This window comes from Panulirus ornatus, chromosome 6 (genome assembly GCF_036320965.1).
Source record: "Panulirus ornatus isolate Po-2019 chromosome 6, ASM3632096v1, whole genome shotgun sequence".
NCBI lineage: Eukaryota > Metazoa > Arthropoda > Malacostraca > Decapoda > Palinuridae > Panulirus > Panulirus ornatus.
The window spans coordinates 15,060,576-15,085,414 of record NC_092229.1 but is presented as its reverse complement, the minus strand read 5'-3'; the positions used below and the strand labels follow the sequence as shown (position 1 = coordinate 15,085,414).

General features: G+C 45.7%; 1 protein-coding gene across 4 annotated transcripts in view; it reads left to right on the top strand.

The window, feature by feature from the left end:
* Window positions 1-24,839, top strand: part of Bap170 (Brahma associated protein 170kD) — a 284,703-nt gene that overhangs the window by 95,940 nt on the left and 163,924 nt on the right. Inside the window, exon 1 of one of the 4 annotated variants that reach the window (XM_071662585.1) lies at window positions 7,452-7,579. The exons of the other annotated variants lie outside the window; for them this stretch is intronic. The gene's annotated coding sequence lies outside the window, so the exon portion shown is untranslated. Of the gene's footprint in view, window positions 1-7,451; window positions 7,580-24,839 lie in introns of those variants that run through there. 4 annotated transcript variants of the gene reach the window in all.

The following is a 24,839-nucleotide window of genomic DNA, read 5'->3' as shown; positions in this document are numbered from 1 at the left end:
TTTTGGTACTACATGGATTGGTGGTGTACGGCATGGGAGTGCTACATTGGCTAGGCTGGTAGCATGACGGTACCCCCACGCTCCGTCAAAGCAGTATCGTATTGTGTCGCTTTAAGTTGGGAAACCCAAGCCTCCCTGTGCCCTCAGGGGCCACACATTTCTTACATGGCTACGTCTCTTCCCAGAGAAACTTTGAAGTTGCAGAAGCAGCTAATGTCGTGTGCTTGTGTTGTAAAGTAAATTGTATAGTGAGGAAGATGTTGCCAGCTGTTGTACTCTTCACGAAGTAAACGCCTGCTAATCAAAATCATTTCTGAATTGGAATTTACCGACTCTTATCAGAGCCCTCCCGACGTATAAGCCCAAGTAATGTCTTTCAGGATTAGACAAGACCGTCGCTAAGTGTGATGTTTGGCGTCTGTGTTTATCTGAAAATGATGTTACTAGTTTGAGAAACTTCCGACGTGGCCAGAAAACCAGGTATGGGGGTTTGAGAAACTTCCGACGTGGCCAGAAAACCAGGTATGGGGGTTTTATTTAGAAACATGTCGTCAGCCCCGTATCATCCCAGTCGTAACACATGTTAGCCTCGTATTATCCCAGCCGTAATACGTGTCGTCAGCCTCGTATTATCCCAGCCGTAACACATGTCGTCAGCCTCGTATTATCCCAGCCGTAACACGTGTCATCAGCCTCGTATCATCCCAGCCGTAACAATCATGTCGTCAGCCCCGTATCATCCCAGTCGTAACAATCATGTCGTCAGCCCCGTATCATCCCAGTCGCAACAGACATAACCTTGCATCATTTGAGTGGAGTCCACCTCAGCCACACACACACGAGCGGTACGAAAGTCTCAGTCGTACCGGAGCTGCTCCAGTTGACTATGAGCCCCCAGACGTTCGTTGGTGTAAGAGCGGTGCGGCCAGTTATGAGAACCGGGGCTCCCGCCCATTCCTGGCCCTGCCGAAGCCAGTGTACGACCACCAGTGATTGCTGAACCCGGAAGCACAGTATTTTATGCATCAGGGAAGTAGAACTATGTGGCGCGTTGGGGGAATCTTCCAGTTGCCTCATGACGGGATTCTGTCTTGCTTGGCTTGCCGGGTTTCTTATCTCTGAGGGAGTGGAAGAAAGTTTTATTGGCCAACTGAGCACGACACTTCCGACCATTCAGTGTAATGGTTTGGCCTTTTACCTGATGTTTAAGGGTCGTACTTAGCTAAGGGTTGCGATGTTGGTACGTTGGCCAGGGGTGGGTCCTGGGAATGATTAGTGTAAATTATACTACATCTCCTTGGTTTGGGGACCCCCTCCTTCACATGGATATCTGTCACCTAGACCGAATGATCAAAATATGTCTGTCCAGGCTGTCCGGTCGAAGAGGATTGGAGTTATCATGCTCAAGACCGCGTCCTGTGCGTGTGCGCGCGCGAGCTGTGTGTATATCGGGGGAGCTTGTGGCAGCGTGTGGGCCCAGCTGCTGCGGGAACGTTGTCTGGAGATACTTGTGAATGGCCAGCCAGCCAACTGCTGGTGTGCGGGTGGTACGTTTTCACGGCCACGCACCAGTCGACGCTGTGTGGCACACGCACCCTTCCATTCATGGCTGGCGCCCTCCCATACCTTCTCCGTTGGTGTGTCGCGCCGTCATCCCTCTCCCTCCGCTGTTCCTCCCGTGCCCTCCTCGCCATTTGCTGTGTTTACACTTCTTGTTGAGTGCTACCCGATCCTTTACGGTCGTCACTCCTGTAACACCCATTAACATACCGCCTTGTGCCACCCACGGCTTTTACAGATGTGACCCTCTTAGGCACCTACCGCCACACCCATCTTACGGGCCGTAGACAACTTGACGGCAAAATAATGACTTTCTCTAATATATCGTGTGTGTGTGTGTGTTTCTATTTGGAAAGTAAATTCGTAATAAAACTATGGTCTTACTTTCAGAGATGTGATTTGTTTCTTGTAAAACTAACGCTTGAAAAGGATGTATTTGTACACACTTGAAGATGCCTTCTGGCTGTTTGAATTATTGAACTCTTAAGAGGTTTCTTGGTGTTTAACATTTTTCAGCATGGAAATAGAATACAAGGTTTAGAATTTCCTATGTAGTCTGTTTCCATGCACTGAAACTGTATTAACTCCATATTGAGACTGTAGAAATTCCTTCTGTATAGCACACACATGCATGTTTTCATGGTATGATTGAGCTATTGATGTATCTGATGAGCAAAATGATTGGCACTGTTGCCAGATCCTTTTTAACCGCATCTCCTTCGTTAGTATTCTCGTACATAATTATCTTCCTTTAATAGAGCAGTAATATTCACTGCTGATGATTGGTATGATGTATTGCCCCAGTTTGTTTCCTTTGAACTGCATGAAAAGAGTGCTCATAAGTTTGACATGAACTCCCATCTTGTTATTAGTATTAAAGGCAGTGAAAAGGCTGGCAGGTTGGCTGGCTGGCTTCACATTAACTAGTTCTGTAACCTCTACAGGAATTGACAAGGAGACCCTTTTTAGCACCACGGAACGATTCTCGAGCGGGACTGTACAGCCCATGCTCACTAATGTATGAATACCCCATGGGTATGTATGATGGCCTGTTGGTCTTGCTTTACCTGGAGACTGGAATAGTCTAGGAACATTGTATCAAGTGTGATATAATATCGGATCATTGTTGATGCAACTAGAATTTTGTGCATACTTTATCGACGAGTTTTTCAATGGGTGCAAGGTGTGAGAGCCTTGTGTCAGATAGACAGTGAATGGGGAGCATTTTGTTGGACGCCTGGGTATTTTGGAAGCTTTGTGTTGGAGTAGGGTATTTAGAAATGTTATGTTACGAAATTGTTGGAACAATGTGTTTGGCTAGGGTATTTTGCGAGCGTTATGTTGGTGTGAGGGAATTGTAGGAGTATTGTCTTCATTGTTAGATATAAGGTTTTGTTAGGAGTATTGTGATGAGGCATAGGTGTTCTGTGAGCATCCTGTTTGGTGTATGGAATTAAGGGAGAGTGTAAGGTTCAGGGAGATTCATAGTATTCTCGTTGGGGTGAGGGTATGTTAAAAACATTTTGTACGGTTAGAGTATTGTGGGAGTATCATGTTGAGGATAGGGAATTGTGCAAGTGTTACGTTAGGGCCAGGGTCTTAAACTTGGGAAAATTGTGTTAGAGTTAGTGTATTTTCTGAGCAATGTATTGGGTATAGGAAATTGTAGGAGTGTCATGTTTGTGATTGGAGTTTTCGAGCATTGTGGTTGGGTTTAGGGAATTGTGGGAACACACTCCTGGAGTTAAGGAAATTGTGGAGGGATTATGATGGGGACAGGGAATTTTGGGAGGATTTTGTTGGGGCTGTTAGGGGTTAAGGTGTCATAGGATCATTGTGTAGGAGTTAGGGAATTGTGGAGGCATTATTTTGGATTTAGAGTATTTTGGGAGCATTAACTTGGGGCTTTATGGTGTGGGTGCTTTGTCTTAGGGCTTTATCTTGTGGGTGCTTCGTACTGGGCAAGGCCATTTTAGGTGCATTGTCTTGGGGCTACGGTATAGTAAAATATTGTGTCTGGTTTAGTAAATTGTGAGAGGTTTGTGTTAGGGTTTGGGTATTTTAGGATCATGTTATGGCTAAGGAATTGTGGGAGCATTGTGTTGGGGTTCGCGTATTATAGGGGCATTTTGTTTGAAGGAGGGAATGTGAGAGCATTGTGTTACGGCTATGGTATTTTATGAGCATTGTTTTCGGGTTAAGGAATTTTGGAATCATTATTAAGGATAGTCTCTTGTAGGAGCATTTTGCTGGGGCCAGGAAACTTTGGGATTATTGTCAGGGATAGTCTGTTGTTGGAACATTTTGTTAGGGCCAGGAAATTGTAGGAGCATGGCGATGGGCTACGGTATTGTAGCATCATTGTGTTGGGGCTGGGGATATTGTTGGAGCAATGTATTGGGGCTGTAGTATAGTAAGAGCATTGTGTTCGGGCGAGATTATCGTAGGAGCATTGCGTTGGGGTTTTGGTATTGTAGGAACATTGTGTTGGGGCGAGGTTCTGTAGGATTATTGTGTTGGGGTCCGGGAATTTGGGGGGCGTTGTGTTGGGGGAGGGAATATGGGAGCTGTGTTGAGGCCAAGGGAATTGTGGGAGTATTTTCTGGGGCAAGGGTTTTGGGCGAGCATAGTGTTGGGCTAGGAAATTAGGTTGACGGTAGATTATTGTGGTATTATTTTAGGGCTGGGTTATTTTGTTAGCACAGTTTTGGATATACCAACAAAATAACTGTTTTGGATATATTACTGCGGGGCCATTGCCTCAGGATATTAAGGGGAAGCTGTGCAGGGAGTAGATTGTTGAATGATTGTGTTGGGAATATTGTGAAGGTGTTCTTTCGGGACGATGGTGTTGTGGAAGTGACGACAGCTGTGGGAGCTGGAGTATGTTGTGGGGATAGGGTTTCAGCCTGAGTTGGCTATAGTAATGTGTGCCTGTTGTGTTTGACTAGAGGGTTTAGGGAGTCCTTTGGTGTTCTGATGGATAGATTGGTGCCGTATTTTGGTATGGGATCTGTGGTGAGTGTGATGGTCGACAAGTAGTGTTGGTGTGTGGAGCTATCCTGGTAGGGTTGTTTTGGTTGATTGGTTAGTGAGGGAGTGATGGCAGGGTGCATTGTAGTAGGATGGTTGACGACGTTGAAAGTATTGCACAGATATCGTCTGGTTAGTGTTGATGGTGGCGCGGAGAGGCATCACCGTTGTTGTTGGCGGCGGTGCGTGAGGTGACCCGCACGGCAGGCCGCTACCTCCTCCCGGCCCCGCCGCCCTCACCACATTGCAAGAGTCGCTCGCGCACACCACTGCCCAGGTTGCTTCCCGGACGGCTTAGGTGGCAGTCACACGCGCCGTAAGCACACCTACAGTGGTTTGGTGTCACTGGTCATTTTCTGTTAAGGAAATGTTTCCCAGAGTGACGCAACGCTACACCTACACTAGCTGATGGGGGAAATTCCATTGAGTGTGTCGTCTGGTGCCGGAGCTTGCTTGGTGGGTGCGTCTGGCATGCACCCGAGGCTGACGGTGAGGGCTGGGTGCCGGAAGAGGAGGCATGTGTACCGTTTGCGTTGAAAAGATGGTCACGCGGTCCCTCCACCCGGAATAAAGAATGTTAATTAAGACGGTGTTAGTGGAGAGGCGGCAACAGTGGCGAGTGTGGTGATGGTGAGGGCGTCGCGCGCGCGGAGGCTCAGGGTGTCACTGACCCCACTCTCTCCCAGCCAATAGCAAAACACGGTCCATGAAATCGCGCGTTCTCATTGGTGGGGGAGCGGTCTGTGTACCGTTCTTCCACCAACCAGAAGTAAGACGGGGGGTTGAGTTGGGTTCTCATTGGCAGACGATTCCGAATGTTTCATGTTCCCTGCCGTCATCAGCCCGCATGAAATCCTGCGCCAGACCTCAGCTGTCACACAGGCTCTCGTTTTTTTGTTTTTTGCCTGTTTGTGCTTTTTTTTTCCTTGGAAGATCAGATATGGATGAATATTATCTGTTGGTTTAGGTTTTTATATGAACAGTCACCTTTTTGATGGTTAGTGAAGACAGATTAAGCAATTTTGTACATCAATAGTAGATGTTGGTACATTAGCTAATGGCCAGTTTACGTATATTATATGGTGACTTAATGCAGTGATCATGACGGTAGGCCCTGTTTGTGCGCGCGCCACTGCCGGTTTCTTCACCTAAGATTTGCAGATTTATTCACACCTCTTGGCTTCGTCCATTTTCTGTCTCTCGCAGTACAGCAGGCAGTGTCAGCTGCGGCCGTAGTGGCAGATAAGCCACCCCATGAGAGGAGAATGGTAAAACTGTGTATACAGTGACTGTATACATCTGTCTGCTTGGATATTTGTGGGATTGGTGGGGGGGGGGGTTGATTGGTAGGCGAATAAGGTGGATGGAAGACAGGACGCACTGACAACTGTCTAATGCGGATCTAGGTTGATGGTGGTGGTGGGGAAGCGGTAGGTTCTGTGGCGCATCCATAACAACGGGGGAGGGAGGAGGTGCACGGCGGAACCTTCTACTGTACTGAGTAGCGGCAGGTCAGGTCGAGTGTGTGATGGTGCTGTTGGTTGAGTGGTGGTCGTCGTGATCATTGTGGTTCTTTGACTGGGCTGTATTTTGTTGTTGGTGGTGGTGCTGACAGATGGCAAGGAAGCAGGGTGGTTGTGTCGGTGATGGTAGGTGGGTTTGTTTTGTTGCTTGTGATGATGGGTTGCGTTGGTGGTAGTGATGATAGATGGTTTTTTTTTTTACGGTGGTTGGTTGTGGTGCCGGGTGGGGGTAGTTGTAACTAACTGATGGTGGTTGTAGTGGTGGGAATGGGTGGGGTTTGTGTTGATACTGGTTGGGGAGTTGTGGCGGCGACCAGTTAGTGCAGGTGCGAGCGGGGTGACAGCGGCAAGAGCTCAGGTGGCCGGCCGACGGGTCAGCCAGTGATGCCCATCTAGTGTCATTGTCTCCACCTCCCGAAGTCCCCGGGCACCTTCTGACACATGGCATGGAGAGTTGTGCGCGCCTGGCAGGGTGGCGATAATCTTACGGAAAGGAACGTGGAGATTCGTGCATTTTGGTGTTGCTTACGTAGCAGCGGAAGCTCACCCGGGATAGGGAGGCGCACACAGGGTATAAGTTGTATAGGTAACGGAGACATGACCCGGGAGGTGGGAGTTCTTGCTAAGCACGAAAGTTAACATGGGTCACGGAGCCTCCCTAAGGCCATTAGGTGTACACAGGCCATTAAGGGGCCTAAATCATGGTAATGCTCGCCTGTCAAAGGTGACCAAGGCTTGTGAGGGTCCCAGACGCGTTAAGAGGGGTAACAAAATCACTTAAGGCTCGCTTGGAATGTTGCTTTATATATATATATATATATATATATATATATATATATATATATATATATATATATATATATATATATATATACACACACACACACACACACACACACGAACAAAGGCACACACACACACACACACACACACGCACACACACACACACATTACAAAAGCTCATGAAGCCTCACGGATAACCTGGAATCAGAGTCTGAGAGACTGATCAGATATTATAAAGGTTAAGGTTACCAAGTCTTTCATTTTTCACTCAGTCTTACTAGAAGCAGTAAGGCTCACGCGTCACAAAAACATGAAGAACAAGGTCAAGTAGGGCCACTAAAGGTCGCATAGTCCGCTGTGTCCACGGAGATGCTAATGATCACACAGGTCACTAAAGTTTGCGAGGAGGGATGTGGAGACTTTCACAGGTCAGGGAGGCTGACCGGTGTAGAGGGCGCTATGAAAGAACAGGGAAGCTCACGCCGTGTGTGCTGCGCACTGAGGCACAATACAAGGTATTACGGTACGGGTATGGTCGGGCAGGGAGGCTGGCACTCGACCACCGGTGATGCGGCCAGTGTGCTGCCATCTCTTGTGTCTCGACTCTGCCCCAGGATACTGGTCTATCAAGGCTCTGTATTTTAGAGCGCACGCTCCCTTGGTGAGCTTATCCCCTCTTGGTGAGTGTACTAGTTGTCCTGGTGTGTTGCTTGGTGTGTGTGTACTCCCTGCCAGGCGTGTGTGGTGGGTAGTGCCGCCGGATGGTGTTCCGTCCTGCCGGCGTCAGTAGCAGGGCGCCCGTCTTCCTGGTGAGCGTCGTGCGCCTCGCTCACCCCGCTCAGCCCTGGAGTGACCTCCCCTCCCCCACCCATCACTCCATCCCTCCCTCGCCTTCCTGATTCTTCCCCCACCCCCTCCCCCGCCTCAGTCTAACACTGGTGGTCCCCGGTACTCCCCACCGCACACACACACACACACACACACACACACACACACACACACACACACACACACCGCCGAGCCAGGCAGCCCGTCATGACTCACGCTAGAGTCGAGGCTCACGCTCAGTAGGGCGGAGTCCCTGGCAGGGGTAAGAGGGCCTGTGTTTCCGCTCACTGGATTATGCTCCGTCCTGTGGTGCGTGGCTGCCGCCTCCCACTGCTGTTAGGGTTGTATGGAGCTGGAGAGAGTCGTTGAGAATGTGATTTTGCTCCAGCTGTGGCGATTTTCTCGTCACGTACTACGACAGCTTTCCTTGAGACTGGTGGTGGTGGTGGCGAGGGTTTACGTAACCACTATACACACACACACACACACACACAGTCAGGGACTTTGTTAGCTTTCTCTCGTACCGTTCTGTTGTGGGTGGCTGCTGCCGGAAGAGATGCTCTCATTATTGTTAAGGATGCCGCTAGGACCTTCGTCTTCGGCCACTGTAGCTGGGGTGGTTCCTATCAGACGGGGGTTGGTTGTTGTGTTAATTGCTTCCCTATCCATCCCCATCCATGGCAACTTATTTAGATTTCGAACATCCTTTTCTGTGAACGTGAGAGAGTGCTCATGCATGGTGTGTGTGTGTGTGGATGATTGATGATATCACGGTATCATGATATGTCAGCAGCATGATTACTTAGCTTTTGTTGACGGTATGATGGTGGTAATGTCAGCAGCATGATTACGTAGCTTTTGTTGACGGTATGATGATGATAATGTCAGCAGCATTTTACATAGCTTTCATTGACGTTATGTTGATGTCAGCAGCATGATTACCTAGCTTTTGTTGACGTTAAGATGGTGATAATGTCAGCAGCATGATTACATAGCTTTTATTGACGTTATGGTGGTGATAATGTCAGCAGCATGATTACATAGCTTTTCTTGACGGTATGATGACGATAATGTCAGCAGCATGATTACATAGCTTTTCTTGACGTTATGATGACGATAATGTCAGCAGCATGATTACATAGCTTTTCTTGACGTTATGATGATAATGTCAGCAGCATGATTACATAGCTTTTCTTGACGTTATGATGATAATGTCAGCAGCATGATTACCTAGCTTTTGTTGACGTTATGATGATAATGTCAGCAGCATGATTACCTAGCTTTTGTTGACGTTATGATGATAATGTCAGCAGCATGATTACATAGCTTTTGTTGACTTTATGATGATAATGCCAGCAGCATGATTACATAGCTTTTCTTGACGGTATGATGACGATAATGTCAGCAGCATGATTACATAGCTTTTCTTGACGTTATGATGATAATGTCAGCAGCATGATTACATAGCTTTTGTTGACGTTATGATGATAATGTCAGCAGCATGATTACCTAGCTTTTGTTGCCGTTATGATGATAATGTCAGCAGCATGATTACCTAGCTTTTGTTGACGTTATGATGATAATGTTAGCAGCATGATTACATAGCTTTTGTTGACTTTATGATGATAATGCCAGCAGCATGATTACATAGCTTTTCTTGACGGTATGATGACGATAATGTCAGCAGCATGATTACATAGCTTTTCTTGACGGTATGATGACGATAATATCAGCAGCATGATTACCTAGCTTTTGTTGACGTTATGATGATAATGTCAGCAGCATGATTACCTAGCTTTTGTTGACGTTATGATGATAATGTCAGCAGCATGATTACCTAGCTTTTGTTGACGTTATGATAATGTCAGCAGCATGATTACCTAGCTTTTGTTGACATTATGATGATAATGTCAGCAGCATGATTACATAGCTTTTGTTGACTTTATGATGATGCCAGCAGCATGATTACATAGCTTTTATTGACGTTATGATGGTAATAATTTCAGCAGCATGATTACATAGCTTTTGTTGACAGTTTGATGACCATAATGTCAGCAGCATGATTACATAGCTTTTGTTGACGTTATGATGTTGATAATGTCAGCAGCTAATGGCAGCAGCATGATTACCTAGCTTTTGTTAACGGCAAGATGATGCCACCAGCATTAATGAACCTCATGGTGTTGCGGTTAGCATTGCTGACCGTAATGCATTCACGGGCCGCCCAGGGTCGAGGGCATAGATTCGAATCATGGTTACGGCAGTCGGTTCACAGTCAACCCAGCTGTTCATCCTCTCTCAGAGGTTGGTCGATGGATTCAAGTACCTTGCATAGGCAAGGGTGTTCAAATTACAGAGGTATAAGTTTAAGTATTCCTGGGAAATTATATGGGAGGTCATTAATTGAGAGGGTGGAGGCATGTTCAGAGCATCAGACCTGGGAAGCATAGTTTGGTTTCAGAAGTAGTAGAGGATGTGTGGATCAGGTGTTTGCTTTGAAGAATGTATGGGAGAAATACTTAGAAAAACAAATGGATTTGTGTGTAGCATTTATGGATCTGGAGAATGCATATAATAAGAGTTGATAGAGATGCCCTGTGGAAGTTATCAAGAGTATATGGTGTGGGAGGCAAGTTACTAGAAGCAGTGAAAAGTTTTTATCGAGGATGTAAGGCATATGTGCGAGTAGGAAGAGAGGAAAGTGATTGGTTCCCAGTGAAAGTCTGTTTATGGATGGGGTCGTTAGGGAGGTGAATGCAAGAGTTTTGGAGAGAAGGGCAAGTATAAAGTCTGTTGTGGATGAGTGGGCTTGGGATGTGAATCAATTGTTCGCTGATGATACATCGCTGGTGACTGATTCGGGTGAGAAACTGCAGAAGCTGTGACCGAGTTTGGTAAAATGTGTGAAAGACGAAAGCTGAGAGTAAATATGAATGAGCAAGGTTATTAGGTACAGTAGGGTTGTGGGACAAGTCAATTGGGAGGTAAGTTTGAATGGAGAAAAACTGTAGGAAGTGAAGTGTTTTAGATATCTGGGAGTGGATTTAGGAGCGGATGGAATCATGGAAGCGGAAGTGAGTCACAGAGTGGGGGAGGGGGCGAAGGTTCTGTGAGCGTTGAAGAATGTGTGAAAGGCGTGAACGTTATCTCGGAGAGCAAAAATGGGTATGTTTGAAGGAATAGTGGTTCCAACAAATTTATATGGTTGCGAGGCGTGGGCTATGGATAGGGTTGTGCGGAGAAAGGTGGATGTGTTGGAAATGAAATGTTTGAGGACAGTATGTGGTGTGAGGTGGTTTGATCGAGTAAGTAATGAAAGGGTAAGAGAGATGTGTAGTTGAGAGAGCAGAAGAGGGTGTTTTGAAATGGTTTGGTCACATGGAGAGAATGAGTGAGGAAAGATTGACAAAGAGGAAGTGTCAGAGGTGGAGGGAACGAGAAGAACTGGAAGATCAAATTGTATATGTACATGTGTGGGCGTTTATGTATATACATGTGTATGTGGGTGGGTTGGGCCATTCTTTCGTCTGTTTCCTTGCGCTACGTCGCTAACGCGGGAGACAGCGACAAAGTAACGTGTGTGTGTGTGTTTGTGTTAATGAGAAATCCTTGAGTGATGCATTCAGTTGCCCTTGCTGCTGCTGTCTCATCTAACAAAAAAAAAAAAAAAGATCTGGCTCTTGTTAACCTGACTGTGATAACCAAGATTTGGTTGGCTCTTGGTTGGTAGGATAATGTCACCGTTATGATAATTTACCTATAGTAGCTATGGTGTCATCCGCACGATAACCTGGCTCTCGTGGATGTGACGATATCTGCTTAATATGATATCACTAGAATGATAACCTAGCTCTTGTGGACGGGATGGTGATGTCACCAGAATGATAGATAGCCTGGCTCATGTTGGCGACGGTAAGACGATAATTATACCCGCATGATAAAAGTTCCCACCCAGCATTACAACCAGTTGCACCTACCTCTCCTGCCTTACCTTACAGCTACCAGAGTACGGAGTTCACACACACACACACCGTTGTGTAGCGGTTAGAGTTACTGACCATTAGTTTGCATGGGACAGCCTGGGGCCTTCCTTCTACCATTGGGGTACCTGGGTTAGTCTGGTGTGTGTGTGTGTGTGTGTGTGTGTGTGTGTGTGTGTGTGTGAAGGCATAGTACATATATAGTAGGTTAAGAGACGGGGCAACACGAGTGCAAACTCCCCCGAAACACACACAGTTATCACACACACACACACACACACACACACACACACACACACACACACACACACACACACACTATGTACAGGTTCACTTGTGCTCAAAAGATTAATCAGGAAGACCAGGAATGCAGGTGTGGTTGACACCATCTTCACGTGAGTTGGTATCTGGACTTGTAGGAAGGTGTGGACTCTGGGGGTGTCGCCTCCCTGTACGGCGGGGCAAAATAAATCAACGTGTAAACGGGATGACGGGAGTATGGTGTTTAGTAATTCATTAAACACTGTGTAGACCACACTTCATGGCTTACGGCAAAGGTCAGGGCATGACGTCAGGCGAGCAGCTGCACTGGGTTTGGGCTGAGGTGGTGATGATCTGTCAGTATTGTACGGTTAACTGAGGTCCATCCACGGCACTATGTCCCTGCCTGAGGCAAGGGTGCCTTCCGATACACTGTGCGCAGTCGAGTATGGGAATATGATGTGTACAGTCGAGTATGGGAATATGATGTGCGCAGTCGAGTATGGGAATATGATGTGTACAGTCGAGTATGGGAATATGATGGGTACAGTCGAGTATGGGGATATGATGTGCACAGTCGAGTATGGGAATATGATGTGCACAGTCGAGTATGGGAATATGATGTGCACAGTCGAGTATGGGAATATGATGTGCACAGTCGAGTATGGGAATATGATGTGCACAGTCGAGTATGGGGATATGATGTGTACAGTCGAGTATGGAATATGATGTGCACAGTCGAGTATGGGAATATGTGTACAGTCGAGTATGGGAATATGATGTGTACAGTCGAGTATGGGAATATGATGTGTACAGTCGAGTATGGGAATATGATGTGTACAGTCGAGTATGGGAACATGATGTGTACAGTCGAGTATGGGGATATGATGTGTACAGTCGAGTATGGGAATATGATGTGCACAGTCGAGTATGGGAATATGATGTGTACAGTTGAGTATGGGAATATGATGTGTACAGTCGAGTATGGGAATATGATGTGCCCAGTCGAGTATGGGAATATGATGTGCCCAGTCGAGTATGGGAATATGATGTGCACAGTCGAGTATGGGAATATGATGTGTACAGTCGAGTATGGGAATATGATGTGTACAGTCGAGTATGGGAATGTGTGTACAGTCGAGTATGGGAATGTGTGTACAGTCGAGTATGGGGATGTGATGTGTACAGTCGAGTATGGGAATATGATGTGCACAGTTGAGTATGGGAATATTATGATGTGTACAGTCGAGTATGGGAATATGATGTGCACAGTTGAGTATGGGAATATGATGTGCACAGTTGAGTATGGGAATATGATGTGCACAGTTGAGTATGGGAATATGATGTGCACAGTTGAGTATGGGAATATTATGATGTGTACAGTCGAGTATGGGAATATGTGTACAGTCGAGTATGGGAATATGATGTGTACAGTCGAGTATGGGAATATGATGTGCACAGTTGAGTATGGGAATATTATGATGTGTACAGTCGAGTATGGGAATATGATGTGTACAGTCGAGTATGGGAATATGTGTACAGTCGAGTATGGGAATATGATGTGTACAGTCGAGTATGGGAATATGATGTGTACAGTCGAGTATGGGAATATGATGTGTACAGTCGAGTATGGGAATATTATGATGTGTACAGTCGAGTATGGGAATATTATGATGTGCACAGTCGAGTATGGGAATATGATGTGCACAGTTGAGTATGGGAATATGATGTGCACAGTTGAGTATGGGAATATGATGTGCACAGTTGAATATGGGAATATGATGTGCACAGTTGAGTATGGGAATATGATGTGTACAGTTGAGTATGGGAATATGATGTGTACAGTTGAGTATGGGAATATGATGTGCACAGTTGAGTATGGGAATATGATGTGCACAGTTGAGTATGGGAATATTATGATGTGTACAGTCGAGTATGGGAATATGATGTGCACAGTTGAGTATGGGAATATGATGTGCACAGTTGAGTATGGGAATATGATGTGTACAGTCGAGTATGGGAATATGATGTGCACAGTTGAGTATGGGAATATGATGTGCACAGTTGAGTATGGGAATATGATGTGCACAGTTGAGTATGGGAATATGATGTGCACAGTTGAGTATGGGAATATGATGTGCACAGTTGAGTATGGGAATATGATGTGCACAGTTGAGTATGGGAATATGATGTGCACAGTTGAGTATGGGAATATGATGTGCACAGTTGAGTATGGGAATATGATGTGCACAGTTGAGTATGGGAATATGATGTGCACAGTCGAGTATGGGAATATGATGTGCACAGTTGAGTATGGGAATATGATGTGCACAGTTGAGTATGGGAATATGATGTGCACAGTTGAGTATGGGAATATGATGTGCACAGTTGAGTATGGGAATATGATGTGCACAGTTGAGTATGGGAATATGATGTGCACAGTTGAGTATGGGAATATGATGTGCACAGTTGAGTATGGGAATATGATGTGCACAGTTGAGTATGGGAATATGATGTGTACAGTCGAGTATGGGAATATGATGTGCACAGTCGAGTATGGGAATATGATGTGCACAGTCGAGTATGGGAATATGATGTGCACAGTTGAGTATGGGAATATGATGTGCACAGTTGAGTATGGGAATATGATGTGCACAGTTGAGTATGGGAATATGATGTGCACAGTCGAGTATGGGAATATGATGTGCACAGTTGAGTATGGGAATATGATGTGCACAGTTGAGTATGGGAATATGATGTGCACAGTTGAGTATGGGAATATGATGTGCACAGTTGAGTATGGGAATATGATGTGCACAGTTGAGTATGGGAATATGATGTGCACAGTTGAGTATGGGAATATGATGTGCACAGTCGAGTATGGGAATATGATGTGCACAGTTGAGTATGGGAATATGATGTGCACAGTTGAGTATGGGAATATGATGTGCACAGTTGAGTATGGGAATATGATGTGCACAGTCGAGTATGGGAATATGATGTGCACAGTTGAGTATGGGAATATGATGTGCACAGTTGAGTATGGGAATATGATGTGCACAGTTGAGTATGGGAATATGATGTGCACAGTTGAGTATGGGAATATGATGTGCACAGTTGAGTATGGGAATATGATGTGCACAGTTGAGTATGGGAATATGATGTGTACAGTCGAGTATGGGAATATGATGTGCACAGTTGAGTATGGGAATATGATGTGCACAGTCGAGTATGGGAATATGATGTGCACAGTTGAGTATGGGAATATGATGTGTACAGTCGAGTATGGGAATATGATGTGCACAGTTGAGTATGGGAATATGATGTGTACAGTCGAGTATGGGAATATGATGTGCACAGTTGAGTATGGGAATATGATGTGTACAGTCGAGTATGGGAATATGATGTGCACAGTCGAGTATGGGAATATGATGTGTACAGTCGAGTATGGGAATATGATGTGCACAGTTGAGTATGGGAATATGATGTGTACAGTCGAGTATGGGAATATGATGTGCACAGTTGAGTATGGGAATATGATGTGCACAGTCGAGTATGGGAATATGATGTGCACAGTTGAGTATGGGAATATGATATTCACTGGAAGAGTATCCCAGTCATAAGTGTTTTCTGTATTTTGAAAAAATCTTGTTGCTCAGATGGTGAGAACATAACGAGCAACCTTAACGCTAGAAGAAAGGAAAACATTTTCTTTGTTTCATGTGGTTTTCTGATGAAACTGGTTTAAGTTGTGTTCGTTAAAGGAAGGCCTGGACTCCAAACTCTTAATTGTGGCGTGACGGAACTGTGGATTCTCGTGGCCTTGTATTGTATTGTCTTGCGTTATACTGTCTCCATGTTAACCCAGTGTAGACGTGACTCACCACTGATGTGGAGGGATGAAAAAGGGTGGGTGGGGCTGATGGTGGTCGTTGTGGTGATGTTTGAGGGAGGGTAGTGTTGATGATGCTGTTGTTGAGGGATGCCTGGAAAGTTTAGGGGTTGTTGGTGGAGGTGATATTGAGGGCTTGTGGTGATAATGAGTGTTGGTAATGGTGGTGATACTGAGGGATGCTATTGTTGACGTTTAGGACTGCCTGCAGTGGTGTTAGTGTACAGAAGGCGTTGCTGGTGGTAAGGGATACTGGTGGTGTTGAGGGATGGTGGTGATGATATAGCGTTGTGGATGGGTAGTGGTAAGAGATGATGGTGTGGGTGATAAGAGTTGTGGTGGTGTCGGTAGTAATGTTTGAGGGGTGCTGGTGGTGAGGGAGGGGTATGGATGCTGGCGTGGCTGGTGGTGATGGCGGCAGTTGTCGGCCTTTTATAGAATGCAGATTAGTTTAAAGACTTTGATATTTAGGTTGGCATAAAGATTTAAAGTGAGTTTGGTATGGCAACACTGGGGCCTCTTATCGTTGCCGTCCCATAATATTAAGTGGATGGTTTTTCCCAGTTTCCTCCTCAACAACATGATTACTCTTTCCTCCGATGAAGTCAGGTCAAATTTGAAGTATTATGCATCGGGCAGAGACTAATAATATTTCGAAAGAATGCCAAGGGTAGAGGCAACACTGGTTAGAGGGATCAGCTGTTGCGTGGGTGGGAGGGGGTCGGGAGTGGAGGATGTGCCCCCACCATGAGGGGCGCCGCGGCCGGGTGCAGCTTGACGGTCGCCGCTGAACCTCGTTTTTGAGGAGTGACGCACCTCCCGCCCGCCCGCCCGCCCCCCTACGTTGTTTTATGTTGTCCCTCGTCACGTGGAGATGAAAAAACATGAGCACCACCGCCTCCAAGTCTTCGTTATTATATCGAGGAGGAGGAGGTGGAGGAGGATCTGCTGGTATACCATGGTGTGTTTACACAGCAGGAGGTGTTTTTCAGGACCGGCGTTGAAGCAGAAGTGTTTTATTTTCCTTTTAGTACCCCCCTGCCCTCAGGTATGGTGCCAGTCTCCCCCACAACACCATCATACCACATGGTTAACCTGAGGAGCACGACGCGTCGGCCGGGCCTTCTGGGTCAGATGGCCTCTGCTCTATTACGTAACCGTTACGGTTCAGTTCAAAAAGGGCGGACCTTGTTATTTATGTATGGCTTGGGCCCAGTCAGTAGTGTGGACTCACGACAGGGTGGTTATGGTCGACGCAACAGCTATTAGTAACACTGGTCATTGTGCGAGTCAGTCGGTTCCGGGGGCGGGGCTGTGTGTGGACTGGGTCCTCGGGGGGGCGGGGCCAGGGTCATGGTGACGCTGCTACACGTTCCAGCCTGGTGTGAGGACCAGTAGGCTGGCAGGCAGGCCGGCCTCAACCCGCCTGCCTCTGGGCTCACGAGTCGTGCTCCAGCATCTCGTGTGTTATTCTGGTGTGTTTATGGGAGTCTCTAGGTCCGTGTGTTTGTGTTCCCTTCCCCTCCCTCCCTCCCTCCCACTCCCTCGTCTATCCCGACACTAGCTGGTTTTTAGGGAAGGGACTTAGGTTTGTGCTGGCGGGACATAACGGGATCAACCATTCTCAGAATGGCTGTGGTTAAGAAATAGAAAAGCTTCAGTTATTGCTGTTCGAAGCATTCTGTCTGCTTGCCAGATTAGCTTGAAGCTCTGCTGTGATATTCAGGAAATGGTAGATTATATTTGTTTAAAGTTAGAGAAGCTGAGTCTATGAAAATAACTCCCCTCATCAGTACCGACGGAGTGACGTCCTGCCACGTGGCTGTGGAATCTCGCCTCACAATTGCAGGGGATCGAACCATACAACACGAGCCGCAGTTGAGTTGAATCTCTCCTGCAGCGACGTTAGGGCGTTCAAGCCTGTAACTGTTCCCTTCCTCAAAGGTGAACAAAAAGTAATCAGACTTCATACTTGGTGTTCTCTGTTCTCTTCGCTAACGGACGACAGTTTTAGTTCATGGCTGTTGTGGCCACACACTCTTCTCCAAGTTTCTCGTGTCTGGTAATACCCTTTTTTTTTCTTCGTACACCAACGGATGCTTTTTCGGAAGCCACCCTGAAATAAGTTTCCATTCCCTTGGAATTATTCTCACGTTCACCTTTCCCGAAGAAGGCAGACCTCAGTGATCCTACTATTATCCCTTGTCCCGTTACTTCTCTCGGAAGAGTCTCATTATGTTGGTTCTCGCACCACCTTGGGTATCGTTGTCGTATGTGTGAACTCACCGTAGTAGCACTCCTTCAGGCGAGATCTAACGCCAGCATTGTTGGGCTTCCTCTCTTAAGGACTTTGGGAAAGATTATCTCATGGCCTGTGATGTTTCGAAAGGCTCTTTGATGGTTCTGGCGCGAGTCTCTCTTATTTCAGAACTTCCATACTAAGGCTTGCCATCACCCCTTGCTCCATAGCTCATCTCCGCGTTTGTGTCGTGTGGTCCTGTGTTGTGGTGGCTGGTGAGTTCCCCTCCTCCTCCTCCTGTCACCAGATGTGTTGAAGGTTTTCTTGCATTCTCCTGTCTGTCAAGTCCCTCCGCCAGTGACGTAGGTCACGGCTTGACCGTTTCCTAGAGTTTATGCACTTTTTATTGAATACCATCTCTCTCTCTCTCTCTCTCTCTCTCTCTCTCTCTCTCTCTCTCTCTCTCTCTCTCTCTCTCTCTGAGTGAAAGTATTTCAAGGGTAAAGGAGAAGGAAATTTGGGGAATGTCTCGGGCATTGGTATGAGGGCGAAAGCTAGGCAGGACTCGGACAGTAGCAGTACCAGCCCTTCTCACGACCTTTCACTCCGATACACCTGTCCCGTTTCTGTCCAGTTTCCCAACGTTGGTTGTTGGTCTCTCTATAGTAACCTCACTTCTGTTGAGTACCCCTCGTAAATCTTAACGTCTCTCTGAGACTCTGGTTGTTTTATGACGTTCTCACAAGTCCCTTTCTCGCAACCAACTAGTCTCCAGTAACGATTCCGATTCAGAGATGGTGTCTGTACGTATTGTAATATAATGCACCTGTTGCACGCCTCGAGAACCTAGAGTCACTCAAACTTTGATATTATTTGGCTCAAGATTTGTCTCCCAACTATCACTGTTCTCCTTTGTTTTGCCTACTGCTCTCCTAATTCGACAAAGAAATGTTTTTTTTTTTTTCGATTACCTAAACTCCTCCGTGACCTCCTCACCCGCAAGCTAAGATCCTATACTTGGAAGGATTTCAGCGTTCACCACTGGGAATGATTGAATTCCTCCCATACGGATGGTCGGTGGATTGAAGCCCCTCACGTTCACCATTCTCATTGAGCTAGAACAAATTATCACCTACCCCACCCATATTCCTGAGCACTGCGGCCACTCTCCTGATGTGAATCTCTTTTTCACCTGTAATCCTTCCCGCCCGAGGTACACAATCTCACCCCCAATTGGTTCAGCTGACCACACACTCGTAAATTCATTTATTTCAACGACACCACCCCCTCCAGCAGCCCCTTGTATACGTAAATATTGGCACCTCAACAAAGCTAACTGGAAGACCTCGCAAAAATTCTTTTCTGACTTATCTTGGCTAGATTACTGTCTCACGTGTTGACGCTTCTCTCTCCAGCAGACGCAAAGCAGAGGTTATTGTTGCTGCAGTGTAAGCATTTATCTCCTCCTCCTCCAAGACGACATCTTCCAAATCATCGTTCAACCATTCCCGTTTTTAGGGCATCCAGGCAAGGAATCAGGCCCATCGGGCTGAGAAGAGATCTCCCTTTAACTCCCATTCAGCATGTATCACCGCAAGGCAAAGCGTTCCTTTATTCAAAGGAAATGTTATAACCTTTCGTCTTCATTCAGTGAAAGGTCTTTTTGCTCTTCAGCGAAGGGCATCGCTTATAACCTCTGTTGCTCTGGTTCTACCTTTTCCTCACTTTACAGTTCTGACGGTACTAAAGCCGTCTTTCCCGTCGACAAGCAACTCTCTCTTGTTCTTGTTTCTCATCAAGCTCTACCTTGGATGACTCTTAACATTCCTTCACCCCTGATGCTCCTATTACTAATCCTATGCCCCTTCCCTTAATCTCTTCGACCTTTCAGAAAAACTCTTCTCTTTTAAAGACAGTGGCAGAGCTTACGTCATGATCCCCGTTTACTGAAAGAATGTGCCATTGAACTTGCACCTGCGCTTGATCGTCTGTTTCGTGCGTTTAAAAACCATAACTTTTCCATCTTGGAAGCATGCTTTGGAACATCCCACCCCTAAGAAGGGTGAACGTTCTAACTCCTCTATCATCCTTTTTTTTTTTTTTTTAACATCTACCAATTTCGAAAGTAGTTGAATCCCTTATCATCTCCCATATTCTCACACATATTGAATCACACAGTCTTCTTTCTGATCACTGATATGCCTTCCGTAAGGCGAGATCCACAGGTGATGTTATCTCCTATCTCGCTGATGTCTGTGCATCATCCCAGAAAGATTTTATGGTATCCTGTGTAGTTGACCTTGACCTATCCAAAGCCTTTGACCGGGTGTAACATCAGGGTCTCATCTCTTAAGCTCCCCGCTTTTGGCCTCCCTCCCTCACTCTGCTTCTTCATATTTAGCTTCCTCTCTGGTCGATCGAACTCCGTGGTTGATGATGGATCAGCTTTTCTCCCATTCTTCATATGCAGCAGTGTCCCTCATAGTTCTCTCCTATCCCCTACACTTCTCCATTTTATCAGTGATTTCCTTTCTTTTACAAATAACTTGTCAACACTGCATTTCTCCACATCCTTCAGTTCTGCTCCTTCTCTCGCTCGATCTCGCCTTGATACAACTTCTTCAATAAACTCGCACAGGATATCTCGGTGAAGTAGACGAAATCTGTTTAATGCCTTCAAGACCCAGTTTCTGCCTATGTCTCTCTGGATTTGCCTCACAACTTTCTTCTCTCCTTTGTAAATCCACCTTCTAACTTGAACATTCATGGTATCACTGTATCATCCATTGTCTTAGAAACCCCATATTACGGAAATAGCTAATTCTGCCTCTAAGAAACTGGGAGGCCTGTTTGTATGTTGAGAAACCTCATAATAAGGAAATAGCTAATTCTGCCTCTAAGAAACTGGGAGGCCTGTTTGGATGTTGAGAAACCTCATAATAAGGAAATAGCTAATTCTGCCTCTAAGAAACTGGGAGGCCTGTTTGGATGTTGAGAAACCTCATAATAAGGAAATAGCTAATTCTGCCTCTAAGAAACCTGGAGGCCTGTTTGGATGTTGAGAAACCCCATAGTAAGGAAATAGCTAATTCTGCCTCTTAAGAAACCGGGAGGCCTGTTTGGATGTTGACCCCCCCCCCGAACAGTTACTCCGTTTATACAATGGACTGATCCATCCTTGTATGGATTACTGCTCTCACATTTGGAGATGTTCTCGTTCTACATCCTTACTTTACTGAGTTTAGTCGAAAGCGGTCCTGCTTACCAAGTCTCCCATGATAACTTTAAAACTTGATACACTTGACCTACTCCGCAATGTTGGATCTTTTTCCCTTTTCTATAAGTATTAGGATTGTGCTCCCAAGACCCTGCTGCTTGTGTTCCCCCCACTCCCCCTAGTTAGACAACGCAATAATCGGCAAGGGTGGGCCGTTTTGATAACTGTTTCTGTCTATACACCTCAAAGCTTGGGAATTCTTTACATTTTTGTTTTTTGCCAAAAATAAAGACAGGATTTTTCACTTACCAGTATTCGTGAGTACTTCCCTTGTCTTTTTTTCCTTTTGTTTAATCTTTCAGTTCATAAGTCAAGGCCCGGCCTTGATGTAGACTTATGTTCGTGACTGGAGAGCCTAAAGAAGAATAAAAACATCAGCTGCAGAAGTAGTTGTGGCGAGAGTGTAAGGAAGTGAGCTTAGGCTAACGTGGATGAAAACGAAAGTGGATTACGAGGAGTGGGCGATTGTTAGTGCTTCTGCACTAAGACATGAGAGGAATGAGGAAGAGAGTAGAGTGTTTTGGAAGGAGGTGAGTGCGTATGTCAGCAGTTTTTGATGCAAGTGATCAACTGATATTGATGGTTCGTTTAAATGCGAGCGAGTGTGACCACGTCATTGTTGTCTTTGGTAAGCAGTTGTTTACCTTTCCCCGTGTTGCTGATATTGTAGGTCGGCGGTGTGCGTTCCGCTTAATAGCGAACTATCTAGATTTGTCTCCAGGCCGGGCGAGACCTGAGACACGTATATCTCTGATGGCTTTCCTTACCAAACAACAGGAAGGAAGGTGTCACACGATCGGTGGGTAGATAGATGTTGGGACGGGTGGGTGGAAGGTCAGAGTTTGCAGCTAAACAAGGAAGAATTGATTTCAGAAATGCCGTACCCTCATAGGTTTACCAGCAGAGAGAGAGAGAGAGAGAGAGAGAGAGAGAGAGAGAGAGAGAGAGAGAGAGAGAGAGAGAGAGAGAGAGAGAGAGAGAGAGAGACGCGTCCTCAGCATTCACTGAAGGAGAGGAGTTACCATTCTTAAAGACCGCTTTACGTCACTTGGGTAGCCGCTCGATAGCACCTTTATACATGAGAAGCTTTTATGATGTACAGGAGAGAGAGAGAGAGAGAGAGAGAGAGAGAGAGAGAGAGAGAGAGAGAGAGAGAGAGAGAGAGAGAATGAAAACTCGTAAGTCAGAAAGATATTATATAGACGGCTACTGTTTACAACCTACCGACACGGAGGGTATGTCATGGTTCCGGGCATCACTTGTGAGCACTCAGGCAAGTTAGGAGGGTAGTACTTCCATGGGCGGCTGCTGTTTACAACCACCCGACACGGATGCTTCAAGATGGTTCCAGGCGTCATCTCATCGTTCCGCGTTCCGAAGTCGAGGCTTTCGAATAAGTTGCCTTGAAATGAAACAGAATGCCTCAGCAAAGTAACTCAGGGGCTTAAATGATTATTGTGTCGTACGAAGAATGAAACTATGGGAGTTGTGGGGTGCCCCTCGACCTTTTCATATGCCCATGTTCAGTCCGTTAACAACGCCTCTCCCCATATCTCGTGCATGCCTTTCACATCCTCCATGTTCATGCCTCGTGCATCCAAAACCTTTGCTACTTCATCCTTCCATTTCCATTTCGATCCTCCCTGTTGCTCCCTGCATTCCTGACACACATTCTCAACCTCTTCTCTCATTTTCTCCGTATGTCTGAACCATTCATTTTAGGACACCCTTTTCAGCTTTATCACATTTTTATTACCGCAGTTCCATGTTACCTAATTTCTATTTGATTAATCCTCCTCGCACTACATATTTTCAAAAATTTTATATCCTCTAGTCACCCTCCTCCGTGCATTCACTATATCCAATGCTTCGTAACCATACATCGTTAGGACTACAATACCTTCAAACATAATCACTTTAGCCCTTCCAGACAGTGTCTTCTCTTCCCATACATTCTTATGCCTCCATAACCTTCACCTCCGCAGCTATCCTGTGACTCCCTTCCTTTCCATGGTTCCACTCACTGCTGTCTCCACTCCTTTTTCTTCCATTTCTCCATTCATACTCGGATCCCCGACAAACTTCTCTTTTCACAGGCGAACCTTGTTTTTTCCACATTTACTGTCAACTTTCACCTTTCGTTCGCCCTCCCAAACTCATAGACACCCACTTTTGCAGTTTCTCACTCGAATTTGCCATCAGCAAACAAGAATTGAGTCAGTTTCCAGACCCCTTCATCCCTTACATACTACAAGCATCCCCCCCCCCCTCTCCAGTCAGGCTCGCCTCCACATGGAACCATTTACTCTCCTCCAAAAGTACTCGCACTCACACCTTGCTTTTGATAAGAACTCTGCTTCAAGTAGCTTTCCTCGCTCAGTGTTCGTAACATCATCTGCAAATGATATTTATCATGCCTTTCATATGCTTTCTTCAAATCCATAAAATGCTACATACAAATTTTGTTCGTCTTTAAGTTTTCTTCACACAGTCCAAAACAAACATCTGATACATACGTTGTTCCTCCCCAGCCTATAATGTTCTGTGCATGATCCCATCATCTCAAATCAATACTCTTTCTGTACATAGCTTATAAGGTATACTAGTTTTTTTTTATAGCTATGTAAGGCGAACACTCTCTTACCCCTTTCACACACACACACACACACACACACACATATATATATATATATATATATATATATATATATATATATATATATATATATATATATATATTTCTTTTAAACTATTCGCCATTTCCCGCGTTAGCGAGGTAGCGTTAAGAACAGAGGACTGGGCCTTTGTGGTATATATATATATATATATATATATATATATATATATATATATATATATATATATATATATATATATATAATATGCGTACCATACGTTTCGAGCTTTATTTCTTTGTTACTTGAGCGGGGAACGCTTCCGCATTACAGTGTTTATATTCTTGTTTGAGGTAGATTGAGGTTATCCTTTCTGTAGGAAGTTGTTACAGACGGGAAGTAGCATTAGCCAGATAGCAAGTCAGGATACCGCCTTGGGAATGGTCTCGAGTATTGAGAGGTTAACTCTTGGGTCAAGGCACGTGGTTTAAACACTGTAATCCTTGGACGGCTACTTACGAACACCTTCCCTGTCGCTCTCACACATGACCTAGCGGGGGAGAGGTAGGTTCATGTTGCTGAAACCGTTCTCTAGGCGGCTACTGTGCAAGAGCTGTGCTTGTTCCTTGGCGGTGTTTTTAAATGTAAGGATTCATAAGAAGCGTTACCGTTATGAAGGGTGTTTCAGTATGTGATGGTTACGCTGGGTGTCGTGTTGCAACCTAAGCTTAGGTGTGTGTGTTGCGACGTGCATACGGTGGGAGTTGGGTACACGGGCGCTCTTGACTACGACGTACCCCAACAAATGTAGGTATGTGGGAGCGCTCTGCCCAGTTCTGTTGATACTT